Source organism: Nannobrachium achirus, assembly GCF_963921795.1.
Source record: "Nannobrachium achirus genome assembly, chromosome: 12".
In the NCBI taxonomy this organism is placed as follows: domain Eukaryota; kingdom Metazoa; phylum Chordata; class Actinopteri; order Myctophiformes; family Myctophidae; genus Nannobrachium; species Nannobrachium achirus.
In genome coordinates, this window is record NC_137832.1 from 11,684,008 (window position 1) to 11,697,752 (window position 13,745).

Genomic DNA, 13,745 nt, shown 5'->3' on the forward strand with positions numbered 1-13,745 from the left:
ATCTACAAATTAGCCAAATCTAAATCAAATCAAATCAAATCAAATTTATTTATATAGCACATTTAAAAACAATTCTCATTGTACCAAAGTGCTTCACAGGTTAAAAATGCATCATTACAAACAATCAAAAAATGTAAATATCTATGTGTGTCTGTGTTTATGCTCGTAGCCAATCACGGGTCACAGGCCATGGGGCTGTAGGATAGAGGGCAATAGGGACTTTAAACAACAAAATCCACAGCACTGATGGCAGTCTGGGTTTAGGGAAGGATGGGATATTTCACTTATCTCTAATAGTGGGGTGCCTGGACACTCAGTCATTTCAAATTTGTGTTAAAGTTTATTTTTCACTTCCAATTTGTAGATTATGGTCTATAGAACAATTTTGGTTCGAGTGTCAAGACACCAGATTGAAGAAAAATATATTCTTTTACCCTATTAACACAAATAACCAAAATCGGAATTAAGATTTTTTTACATGTCTTAATTTTCCCACACTTGCTTGTGCAATATAATTATCTATTGCTATATCAAGTCAAAACTGTGTGAGGAATCAACTGGAGTCAAATATTTGTTTTGCATATTCTGATTTTTCACACAAATTAGACAATAACATGGTTATTACACTCAACATCAATAATACAGTTACATTTTAGCACCATTGGCTTTAACAACTACTAGAACAATATTTTAACAAAGAATAAACATTCTGATCTAATATACAGTCTGCTCTGGTCTAGCTAGTTCTCACAACTACATTTGCGTGTGCATTTCAATTTTGCCTTCATGCAACTGCACCGAGTGCAGGTTGGAGTACAGAGACTTTTACAAGTGCACTTCACATCAAGCTTCAATATGTCCTTGGCGAGGGGCAGAGTGGTCCAAATGGGAAGCAGCTTGCCGTCCTCTTCCTTCCACCCAAAATCAGTAGGACTGTGGATGGGCATCATGGACCTGAATGAATGAATGAATGAATGAATGAATGAATGATTTCATTCATTAGTTAAATTTACATAGTACTACAATACACATATTGCAGATACACATATGGGCTGTCGTCCAGACGCTTGCTTGGAAGATGCTCCTATTCAGATGTTGATCCAACGCATCCCTAGTTGGGGGAATTCTCTCCACGTCCCTGGTTTTCTGCAAGAATTGTGCCATTCGGACACGATCAACATCATTGCCCTCATTTGAGTCGTCAGTGTACAGCCTAGAGACAAAGTTTGCTGCCACTTATTTCAGCCTTGGAGATGCTTTATATGTTGTGTCGACGAGGGTTGCAAATTCCTCCATGAGGAATGGCACTTTGTGCATCATCTTGCAGCAGGATCGCTTACCCTTGAATTTGAAAGACGATGTGCTGTCTGAGCCAGTGAATGCATGGAAGAGAGCCATGCCCTTGCATGTTGTCATGCCCAGGTTTGTGGCGATGGTATTTAAGGAGATCATCCTAGTAGTCTTTCCAGCTTTGAAGGAGATCCAGATTTCCGCAGCCGGATTCAGAGCCTGGATGTGATGGAAATTAGACAGAAGCACTACAACAACATCTGTGTCTCCAGTATGCACCATCCCAAGTGATGATGTTTGGAGGGCATGGAGAAGATGTACTAGGACACAAGTGTCAGCTTCCTCATGGTTGCATTGATCCATTGGTGTACTGTTTCCAATGTGGTGGACTTGATCACCTGCAGTAATTTAGACATCCTTGTCCTCTGGAAACTGTGCATCTGTTAACAACTTCATCATCTGGGACCAGTATCGTGAACCAACAATCAAAGGAGGCACAAGGGAAAAGCGGGGAACAGGCACCCGACAATGTGTATCTGGTACTGCCAAAATCCCAGGAAATCAAGACCACCACGTTGGAAACAGTACACCAATGGATCAATGCAACCATGAGGAAGCTGACACTCGTGTCCTAGTACATCTTCTCTACACCCTCCAAACATCATCTCTTGGGATGGTGCATACTGGAGACACAAATGTTGTTGTAATGCTTCTGTCTTATTTCCATCACATCCAGGCTCTGAATCCGGCTGCGGAAATCTGGATCTCCTTCAAAGCTGGAAAGACTACTAGGTAGATCTCCTTAAATACCATCGCCACAAACCTGGGCATGACAACATGCAAGGGCATGGCTCTCTTCCATGCATTCACTGGCTCAGACAGCACATCATCTTTCAAATTCAAGGGTAAGCGATCCTGCTGCAAGATGATGCACAAAGTGACATTCCTCATGGAGGAATTTGCAACCCTCGTCGACACTCCATATAAAGCATCTCCAAGGCTGAAAGAAGTGGCAGCAAACTTTGTCTGTAGGCCGTACACTGACGACTCAAATGAGGGCAATGATGTTGATCGTGTCCGAATGGCACAATTCTCGCAGAAAACCAGGGACGTGGAGAGAATTCCCCCAACTAGGGATGCATTGGATCAACATTTGAATAGGAGCATCTTTCAAGCAAGCGTCTGGACGACAGCCCATATGTATGTACCGGTATCTGCAATATGTGTATTGTAGTACTATGTAAATTTAACGAGTGAATTAAATCATTCATTCATTCATTCATTCATTCATTCATTGATTGATTGATTGATTCATTCGTTCATTTATTCATTCATTCATTCAGGTCCATGATACCCGTCCACAGTCCTACTGATTTTGGGCGTAAGGAAGAGGGCGGCAAGCTGCTTCCCATTTGGACCACTCTGCCCCTCGCAAAGGACATATTGAAGCTTGATGTGAAGTGCACTTGTAAAAGTCTCTGTATGCCAACTTGCACTCGGTGCAGTTGCATGAAGGCAAAATTGAAATGCACACGTCTTTGCAAATGTAGTTGTGAGAACTAGCTAGACCAGAGCAGACTGTATATTAGATTAGAATGTATATTCTTTGTTAAAATATTGTTCTAGTAGTTGTTAATAAAGCCAATGGTGCTATATTGTGGTACAGTTCGAACAAATGTAACTGTATTGTTGATGTTGAGTGTAATAACCATGTTATTGTCTAATTTGTGTGAAATATCAGAATATTCAAAACAAATATTTGACTCCAGTTGATTCCTCACACAGTATTGACTTCATATAGCAATAGAAAATATATATTACACAGCAATTGTGGGAAAATTAAGACATGTAAAAAAATCTTAATTCCGATTTTGGTTATTTTTGTTAATTAATAGGGTAAAAAAATATGTTTTTCTTCAATCTGGTGTCTTGACACTCGAACCAAAATTGTTCTATAGACCATAATAATCTACAAATTGGAAGTGAAAAATAAACTTTAACACGAATTGACAATGAAAACAAAAAAATACATGTACAAGGAACCCCACTATAACTCATATGCAACTAGAAGCAGTGCACCAGGCCAGGCGTCCTGGTGGTGCTACTGTATAATAGGCCAATGTAAAAAGGGTGGCATATGTTCTTCACCTTAGACATTTCATGGCAATCGAACACTGCATGCATGATTTGAGGCATTGTGTTCCAAAAATGTGTTTTGCTAAAGTCTACCTGCTGGTGGCGCTATAACAGGCCAATGTGAAAAGGGTAGCATTTGTTCCTTGACATAGTGGGAATATGTGTGGCAAATCTCACAGTAATCGCAAGCTGCGTTGATGATTTGAGGCATTTTGTAAAAAAATGGAGCAATCCTGCAAACTTTGGAAGCTAATATTAGCCAATCAGGATGGAATATGAAATATCAGACGGATATCAGACTTGATCACATGACTATAGAGATACTGTGTACTGATTTGTGTTATTTTTGGAGAAAATCTGAAGGAGTAATATCCAAAAATGTGTTTTACATGAGTAGGCCCAAAGGTGGTGAAAAGGTTTTTTCTCTAGGGAGTGCGTGTACAAAGAATTGTAAATTGTAAGCGGCCTGTATCGTATCCCGATTTGCTGCGTGTCACCCCCATCTCTCCCCCCATTTCCTGTCAACCTACTGTGTACGCGTGTTTCCTAAACCCACCTGGGCTTGAGTTAAGACCCGCCTCGCGGAAACTTCCATGAGTGGCTGAAATCATTGCCGGACGCTATTATTCCAAACGTATAGGAGACGGTGGTTGAAGGAGCGCTTCTTTTCCGTTCACGCGTGCCGAGTTTAGGGTTAGGTTTAGGCATAGTTTTACTGAGGTTAAGGTTAGGGTTAGGGTTAGAGTTAGGCATAGTTTTACTGAGGTTAAGGTTAGGGTTAGGGTTAGAGTTAGGCATATCTTTTTGGGTTAGGTGTAGGCATAGAGGTTAACATTCACACCCGCGCAGTCCAAGTGACCACAGCCGAGCACCTCCGCTCCAGCCAATCACAAGCCGCGCCTTCTAATTTATGTAACACCGTCTCCTACGGTAGGAATAATCGATTGCCGGACACATGGAGGGTGGATAAAGTCAGACCTAGTAAAGGCACGAAGACAATCTTAAAACTTGTACTGAGAAAATACACAGCTATTAAAATAAACTGTGCTAAAAAAAAAACCTTGAAACTAACTTTGTACTGTGCTTAAAAAAGGGAACACTTTGCTGAAGAGAAAAACGTACTGAGAAAGCTATTAATTTGTCACTACTGTGCTCAAAATAAAAACTCTTACTGATTATCAGTCAAATTGTTATAGTTTGGATATGGCTTTGGGCGTATTATGCTGCGTGTATCTCACTAACTAATCAGAATGCTGTAGTGTGTATGTATGTCTGTCTCTCCGTGTGTGCATCTGCAACTCCACGTTCAGCAGTTGTTCAATTGTCTAAAAAACATAATACAAAAAGCAATAACGCATATGCCTTGTTGACCATCAACTTTTCCACTTTCAGATGCGTCTCTACTTTTCATAATCACAGAATGTTTAGATTTCTTTCCCAAATGTTGGTCTGTAGGCGGCGCAGGGCCAGACTGGGGCACCACACAGTATAGGCACCGAAGGGCCTGATTGGGCCACCACACAGTAAGGGCCTGACTGGGCCACCACACAGTATAGGCAGTGCAGGGCCACACTGGGGCACTACACAATATAGGCACTGCAGGGCCAGTTTTTATAAAATAAAATGCTGTATAAAATGCTGTAGTGTGTATGTCTCTCTGAATAAAATGCTGTATAAGATGCTGTAGTGTGTATGTCTCTCCGTGTGTGCATCTGCAACTCCACGTTCAGCAGTTGTTCAATTGTCTAAAAAACAGAATGGAAAAAATGAAAAAACAGAAAGGAAGAATCAATTTTCCCGGTTCAAATATGCACACGTGTCATAATCTCACAATATCTGGCAATTTCCCCCCAATTTATAGCAACCCCCCCCCCCCCCCCCCCCCCCCCCATTTCACTTTGCGTAGATCCCAATCCCCATCTTTGAAGACTCTGTCTGCAATTTCAAAGTCGAGTCCTCCCTGGCTAAGTTTATTAAAGAGAGCAAATGAATAATCTGGGATGAGATCTTCAGCGTCAACCGATTTAATGTTGAGTGTGTTGAAAGAACACTCTGAGGGACCTGATGGACTCGCAACAACCTTGGGGTGGCAAGACTGTCCTGCTAGGGGGAGACCCTCGACAGACACTCCCTGTTGTCAAGAAAGCAAGCAGAGCACACATTGTTTGTGCTTGCATCCAGATGTCACCCCTCTATCCTCTAATGACACAGCACAAGCTTCACATCAACATGCGGACTGATCCATCAGAAAAGGACTTCTCTGACTATCTGCTTGCCTTAGGCGAAGGCACATTAACAGACAGCGACACAGACATTCAGATCCACATTCCTCCCCAGCACTTGGTACATGATCTAGACAGTCTGATTTCTTACACCTTCCCTGACCTCCACAATGGATGTGGCCACAAAGACAACCTCCTCAAAGGAACTGTATACACTCCTCTGAACAATGACATCAGAGACATAAATAACAGGTGCTTGGCTCAGTTCCCTGGAGAAGAGAGAGTCTACTTTTCAGCTGTTTCAATTCTAGAGGAAAATCACAAGGATACTCTGCCCATTGAATTCCTCAATTCACTGACACCCACTGGAATCCCTGACCATAACCTAAAGCTAAAAGTAGGATCACCTGTTATGCTACTTAGAAACCTGCAAGCTGGTCCGGACAGAACTCTCAAAAATGGGACCAGAATGGTCGTGGTGCACATGATGGCCAGAATAATTGAGTCTGAGATTGCAGACTCAAAAAATAAAAAAATATTCAACAGCACCATTGTACACTTTATTTCAACATAATATTTAACTTTGCCTTTCCTACTACACTACACATCCCATGCCACCTAAACAAACGCCCAGGGTTTTTTCTATCTTATTATAACCCACCCAGCCAGGCCCCCGCAGGGGGCTTTTTTTCTAGTTATTGTAATGGATCGGTAGGTAGTAGGTACAGTATTGATTTGCACTAAGAGCACTAAGTCTAACGTTCATATGCACTTTCATACTTAAGATTATTGAGAGGGGCGTTTCCAAGAGGCGGGTCTTAACTCAATCCTGGTGGGTTTAGGAAACACACTGTGTACCTATCAATAAAAGGCATGAAAAATCCACCGCTCCAAAACTACTCTACCGAGACTGGGAGAGGCAATCTGGTGCGTGGAAGCACGAGGCTCTGTAGGTTGACATCTGTCTGGGCTCCTCCTACATCTCACCAGGTCCTCCCCTGCTCCAAGAAGCCTCAAAGAAGGAGAAGACACCATAAGTCACGCCCACACCACGGTCCATGCGCCATGACACTTTGGGTGGCGGAAGTTGCAACGGAAGCTTGATGAATAACATTGGCGTCTATGAGCTTCGGCTGGGACAGCTCATGAACAAAAAATACGATTGAGACCTTTGTTGTATAATCGCTCCAGGAATATAAAAGAAGACATATCACAGCTATTTTTACAATCACTTGCTTTTCGCTGTGCACGGTACATAATCTTATTGAGGCAGCTAAGCAGCGGCGGCGGCTGTTTCTGTCTCTGAGCTATCGCGAGATTTGGATTCCAGACAGGGAATGGTGGAGAGTCTCGCGATACTATCTAGTTCATGTGTGACATGTTTTCTTTTATATTCCTGAGCCGAGTGTTTTATAAAGGTCTCTATCGTTCAGAATATTTTTTTGTTCATGAGCTGCCCCAGCCGGCGCTCATATACTCCAATGTTATTCACCGAACCTCTGGTGCCAGTTTGCCACCGAGAGTGTCATGGCGGATGGCCATGGAGCCTAAAATGACGTCGGTGTCCATTCCTTCTTTGATCTTCCTTGCCCTGCTCTCAGTTTCCTGGCAGTTTCTGCCCACTTTTCGTGGTTCCCCCTCTTTTTCTTTTTGAAAATTGCCAGGCTGACGTTTTGGCTTCGTTTTGAAGTTTTTGGCTTCGTTTTGATTGTCCTGTTTGCAGACTTTTCACACAGTTATTATTCCGGAGACATCACAGCTTTTCTTCAGATTGCTAGAGATACAACTCTGTCTCTTCAGGTGAGGTCAAGTACAGACATGCACAGCACGCCTCATCTCTTTGTCTCTTTCTCTCTCTCTGGCTCACACTTTTCATTTACGGCTTATTCGCTAAATCTTTTTATGGAAACACTTCAAAATGGGAATAAACTTTCATTATCCGCAAAAAAAAATATCCGCTTGGAGGAGGTGGATTTTGAGGCTTTATCGAATAAACTAAATGCGCATTTGTGAATGGAAACGGGTCAGACAATAAATGCGAATAGATTATGACGTTCTGGGTCCATATCGTCCGCCAACTTAAAGTGTAGGCACCATGAAATTTGCCTTGTAAAACTGTTGACACATGTCTCTAAAGGTCCCCCTAAGTATTTTTAACATATATTTGAGTCATATTAGTTTGGAAATATATAGTTACATTTGAGGTTTATAAATTAATAAGACCAACTGGGGCCATTTTGGGAAATAACTTCGGAAATAAAGTTGTCGCGTGAAAATGACGAAAACAAGAGACTCTCTCCTGCCCTCTTGTCTCGGTGAAATGCAAGCTGGACACGCCCCCCTTGCTGTTTCCTTGTCAGCACGGCTGCACGGACTGACAGCGCAGCGGTGGAAGAAGTACTCATATTTTGTACTCAAGTAAAAGTATCAACAAGTAACAGTATCGATACTACAATGTAGAAATAAACCGTTACAAGAAAATGTCTGTCACGCACTGTGAGCTTGTAGATCGGCTAATTTCAAATGGCCGATGTATATAGTAATTAATGAATGGTTTGTAATAATAATTAAACAAAGTATTTTTAATAACTTTTTTTTAAATAACTGCAGGGGAGTAAAAGTAGCCTACAATGATTTATTTTGAGATGAAGTGGGGTAGAAATAAAAGTACTGAAATGTAAAACACTCCAATAAAGTAAAAATACCTCAAAATTGTAGGGCCCTACTTAAGTACAGTATCTGAGTAAATGTAGCCTACTTAGTTACCGACTGCAGGCGAGCCGATTAGAAGAAGGCTATCTCCGCCTCAAAGTACATCAATACTTGAGTAAATGTAGGCTACTTAGTTAATTTAGCGGGCGAGCGGCTCTCATCCACTCACAATGATGACAAGCCTCGGTCAAAGTGCTTGGTTTAATGTTTTATTTTAACTCTATCTTCTAATTATTATTCACTTATCCTCACAAATAGTCGCCCTGTCCGGCTGTCCCCTATTTATCTTATTTTGTCATGATGATTTGTCCCAGGAACGGCCCGGGAAATATGAATATAGCGAAATCAGTCACGTAAATTAATAAAATTATATAACGTGGGGACAGAATTCAGATCGTTGGTCACGGTCATTAACAATGTTATGTATTTATCTTTATTATTAAAGTATACAATAGCGTAATTCCCACAGCCTTTTCCCATTCACTTATCATTGGGTCACGTGAGCGTGTTCCACAGACGACGCTCTGTTTTGGCTCGTCACATTCCGAGGCGGCTGGGCGGTGCCTCGGGAGTTGGGACCTCCTTCTTCCTACAGCTCCCAATATTAACCCTTTCAGGGTATAGTTGCATTGGCAAATATGTTCACAACTATGTCACTGTTCTATTGACACAAAGTAGTGCCCGTTATGTTACCCTTCCTTTAACACTTTCCCCTGCCGCTTAACGTCCATTGTATAGCGTTTATAGCCCACAAAACAAACCAGTTATTTGTTACGCACGGAGTGACACAGACCGTGTGTAAATTCCTCCAGTTTTCACCTCCCGGAGTCAAGCCATCCGGGGCTAACCCTTCCTCATCACACGGTGTTGCTTGCCAAAAGTGTCCGATCTACAAGCTCACAGCAGCTCGCATCCGCGTCTCCGCACCACACTGTGAGCTTGCAGATTGGCCACCTTGAGGACGCTGAAACTTGCAGGATGAGCACTCTGTCAACCCATGCGACTGTCGCTAATTCGAATGACACCCGCAAATGGAAACGGGCTAAATTTGCTTTGTCTTAATACGCATTTCTGATAATTCGCTTCCCTAATTCTCAGCTGTGAACAATGGAGGAAATGACCGCAAAATGCAGCATTTACAGCTTAATTGGTCGTTTGGGCTTGATAGTTTCACACGCATCAACGTGTAAACTAACAGCAGGTATGCCATTGTTATGAATTACATCTCCTTTCAATATCAACGTTACGTTAGCAACTGCTGCTTTTCAGAAAGTTTACCTTCGGAGTTCAGAGTGAAAAAGCTCACAGCTGCCTCTTAACTGGTCGTTTGTAAACAAGCCACACTGAACGCACATAGCAACGTCACGCCCACTGCATTCACTACACTGAGCACACACCCGGTGCGCATTTCCGAACGCACCCCAAATGTTACATTTTGCATTTGGTCTGGTTAGCGTTCACACAGACTTTGTTGAGTGAAACAAATATGTAAACAAAATGACCACACATAGATATACCACACACAAAATGCAGTGCGTTCCATCAACACAATCACATGAACAGTACTTAACATAACCAGTAAGACTCCCTAATCGGGAGATAAGCGACCGCCACGTCGCAGCGTGATTTTAGGGCAAAGATTGTAGGAGCAGTGTCCAAAAATGTGTTTTAAAAAATCGGCCTGAAGGTGGCGCTATATGGGACAGATGCAAGTTGATGACATGAGTGTAGACATACTGTGTACCGATTTGCGTGATTTTAGGGCAAAAATTGTAGGAGCAGTGTACAAAAATGTGTTTTGCAAGAATCGGCCTCATGGTGGCGCTAGAAGAGGGCCATGTGAGAAATGAGGGGTGGGGTGTCCGCGCCGCCGAGGCGGACGAATAGCTACCGGCTCTCCCGGTCGCTCCTAGCCCGAGTTAAGGCATTTTATGTGAGCTGCAGTGGAGGGGGTCCTCCACTCTGGAGCACCAGGAGTCGGTGGTCCCCGGGAATTCCCCGTGAGCAGCCCCGTTGGGGTGGTCATTTGGTCATTTTTGCACATTTGGTCATTTTTTACACCTGGGGGTCCCCCAGGGACTTGGGGGTCCCTGGAGCTCCGGGGGTCCTTGGAGGTTGTAGTTTGGCAGGCAAGGAGTGTGTGTGCAAAATCTGGCATTGGATCGGGGCAACGGTTGCGGAGATATGAGCAGGGCAAAAGTGTGACGTGTGACAGACAGACAGGCAGACAGACAGCCGGTGGAGGTTTTGATGCAGTAAATGAGCTCATTTAAAGCCTGTAGATCGGGTATGCGAGTTCAAACTCGCCCTCAAATCTGTACTGCTTTGATTGCGAGATAAAAACACAGCTAGATGTAATCAAAGGTATTATTAGTGTGAATCAGAACATATCATTAGCCTACTCTGACATAATGAAGGCCAACGTTTAGAGACGAGCAGGTTATACAGTAGCAAAGTGTCACAATGCACAATCACATGACTTGCTATACATGTACAAATGCAAGTGTGCACGCGCATGCATGCACATGCACGCACACGCACACACACACACACACACACACACACACACACACACACACACACACACACACACACACACACACACACACACACACACACACACACAACATTTTTTTTTTATTACCAGTAAGACTCCCTAATCGGGAGATAAGCGACCGTCAGGTCGCAGCGTGATTTTAGGCCAAAATGTGTGTCCAAAAATGTGTTTGAAAAAATCTGCCTGAAGGTGGGGCTATATGGGACAGATCCATGTTGATGAGATGAGTGCAGACATACTGTGTACTGAAATATGTGTGCTTGGCTTCTTTTCAATAAGCGGCCGTGATTAACACAAAGGAGTAGTTGTAGTTTACCCCCAAAATGACTTTTCTTCAATTACTCACACCATGGAGACTTGAGTTCAATCATATTTTCTTTTTGTATTTTTTTTTGTAACGCTGCGTTCACACAAATCCAACTACAAACATAATCTAACACAATAAATAAACACAAACCATTAAACAATTGATTATTTTATTATTTTATTGGACAAAAATGGAGAACAGTAGCCTACAAGTACAGTCAATACAATTGAAATGTAGTACAGCAAGTACAATTAAACACACTGCCTAAAAGGAACATCCCAAATAAGACTTTTTACTGTCTTTTTTTTTTTACGTTGGAAGCCCTCTGTATTTAATTCATGAACATAATAAATAGCAATCAAAGAAAGCATATAATTGCGACCGTAGTTTGCAGTTACTTCTATACTATCCAAACCTCCACAGGCCGTCAGTCAGTCCGTCACGTCACTCGTCACACGTCACACTTTCCCCCTACTCATATCTCCGCCACCGTTGGCCCGATCCATGCCAAAATTTCCACACAAACTACTTGCCTGCCAAACTACAACCTCCAAGGACCCCCGGAGCTCCAGGGACCCCCAGGTCCCTGGGAGACCCCCAGGTGTAAAAAATGACCAAATGTGCAAAAAATACCAAATGACCACCCCAACGGGGCTGCACACGGGTGCTCCAGAACGGATGCAAAAGTAGTGGCGCCCCCAGTGGAGGACCCCCTCCACTGCAGCGCACATAAAATGCCGTAATTCGGGCTAGGAGTTACCGGGAGAGCCGGGGCCGGTACCTATTCGTCCGCTTCGGCGGCGCGGAGACCCCACCCCTCACTTCTCACATGGCCCTCTTCTAGCGCCACCATGAGGCCGATTCTTGCAAAACACATTCTTGGACACTGCTCCTACAATTTTTGCCCTAAAATCACGCAAATCGGTACACAGTATGTCTACACTCATGTCATCAACTTGGATCTGTCCCATATAGCGCCACCTTCAGGCTGATTTTTTAAAACACATTTTTGGACACTGCTCCTACAATTTTTGCCCTAAAATCACGCAAATCGCTTCACAGTATGTCTACACTCATCTCATCAACATGGATCTGTCCCATATAGCGCCACCTTCAGGCCGATTTTTTTAAAACACATTTTTGGACACTGCTCCTACAATTTTTGCCCTAAAATCACGCAAATCGCTACACAGTATGTCTACACTCATGTCATCAACATGGATCTGTCCCATATAGCGCCACCATCAGGCCGATTTTTTCAAACACATTTTTGGACACTGCTCCTACCGATTTTGCCCTAAAATCACGCAAATCTGTACACAGTACGTCTACACTCATCTCATCAACATGGATCTGTCCCATTTAGCGCCACCTTCAGGCCGATTTTTTTAAACACATTTTTGGACACTGCTCCTACAATTTTTGCCCTAAAATCACGCAAATCGCACAGTATCTCTACAGTCATGTAATCAAAACGCATCTGTCCCATCTAGCGCCACCATCAGGACGATTTTGGAAAGATTTTTTTTTTTTTGCCTATTTGTGGAGATAAGCGACCAACGGTCGCTTATCTCCCGATTAGGGAGTCTTACTGGTAATATTGCAGTTATAAAAAAAACTCTATGTACAGGATAGGGGAAACAAGGGGGTGGGGGTGCTCACTTCTCGCCTGTATGGGAGAAGTGATAACTACCTCCTTCTATCTATGGCCTCCTGAAATGTGAGTTTTCAGGGCAGTTTTGAAGGATGCCAGCGAGCTACATGTTTTAAGGGAGGTAGTCAAGGAATTCCACACCTGGGTGGCAGTGGGGTTTGGTTTGGTGGTGGGTTCTGCAGAATATAATAATTATCGCTGGCCGTAACAATGATGAGTTGGACCTGTGATCAAATTGTGTACAGCTGTATGTATGGTTTGCCTTTTCAAGTCGACACTCATTAGTCATGTTTGTTTGTTTTTGATCTCCATTTAGCTCAATCAAGAATACATAATCTACCATGAGTATAAAAGAGCAGCTCGAGAAGACCCTGGAGGACTTGGACAATGACACTTTTAAAAGGTTCCAGAGGAAACTCACCCAGGGGTGTCCATCAGCATTACCAGATCTTGGTGTCATTCCAAAGTGCCGTCTTGAGAATAAAAATGTGCAACAAACAGTGGACCTGATGGTGGCTCATTACATTACTGAAGACAATGCTGCGACCATTACTTTGAAGGTCCTGGAAAACATAGCAGAAAGGAATGCAGCAAAGATGTTGAAGGATAAAATAGATGACATAAATCACGGTAAGGTCACATATCAAGGAGACATAACTGTAACAAAAATAAAATAGCTAAAATAAAACGTAATGAAGCTAGAAAACCCATGCTTGCTACAGTATCTCTGTCTTTCATCCCCAGAAGAAAAAGAAGCTCTGAAGAAACAAAAGGAAGCCGCCAAATCTGCTCCAATAAAGAGTGCTCCGATTGTAAGTATTGTGCTCCTGTCCTGTAATCAGAGTCATCATATTGACGAACCTTAAA